This window comes from Camelina sativa, chromosome 2, assembly GCF_000633955.1.
Source record: "Camelina sativa cultivar DH55 chromosome 2, Cs, whole genome shotgun sequence".
Lineage (NCBI taxonomy): Eukaryota > Viridiplantae > Streptophyta > Magnoliopsida > Brassicales > Brassicaceae > Camelina > Camelina sativa.
In genome coordinates this window covers 3365266-3366051 of record NC_025686.1, presented here as the reverse complement: position 1 = coordinate 3366051, position 786 = coordinate 3365266, and the positions used below count along the sequence as shown (strand labels likewise).

The 786-nt window shown below is 52.4% G+C and overlaps 1 pseudogene; it reads left to right on the top strand.

Moving 5' to 3' along the window:
* LOC104716625 overlaps window positions 1-786 on the top strand; it is a 13000-nt pseudogene that overhangs the window by 10946 nt on the left and 1268 nt on the right.

Below are 786 nucleotides of genomic sequence, written 5' to 3'. Positions count from 1 at the left end.
AATGCCGATCTGTGGAACATGTTCCAGCAAACCAACGAGTCGCTCCGAGATTTTATGGAAAGGTTCAAAAGAATAGTTTTAAAGCTCTCGATCGCTGATGACACAGCGATATCAGCTCTCCGCAACGCTCTCGCTCACGGTTCCCGATTTAGGGAAGACATCATAGTCCATGAGCCCCTGTCTCTCGACGACAGCGAACCGACCGTTGCCAGAACCGCCGGCCTCTAAGTCAGCCAAAGGAAAAGAGAAGGTACAGGACGAGCATCACGAGCCTCGTCAACACCTCGACAAGGAGTATGCTGACAAGCTGGAGAAGGCAAGGAAAACCCAAGCATTTGCTGTTAGCAATCAGGACCCCCAAGCGTCGTCATCAAAACCCTGGAATAACAAATGGGTCCGGGACCCATCGGGTAAAGGTGGAAAGAAGTATTGCGACTACCATAAACGAGCAGGGCATACCACTGAAGAATGCCGCACGCTCCAGCAAATACTGCTCGATAAGTTTAAGGAAGGCCACATTGACGTCGAGCACGAGCGACGACTAATAACGGCCCACGGGGATAACCAATTTTTTAACCCTGAGAACGAGAACCCAAGTAGGCAATACAATACAGGTCCCGCCCCACAGCACGGCACGGCGAACCTGCCACCTCCCCTAGCGCCAACCCTTAAGAGGAACCCCGAGCCGGCCGACGACCCAAATACTCCGACCCCGCGCCAAAGGATTAATATGATTATGGGCGGCCTAACGACTTGTCGAGACTCGGTTCGTTCCATCAAAGCTTA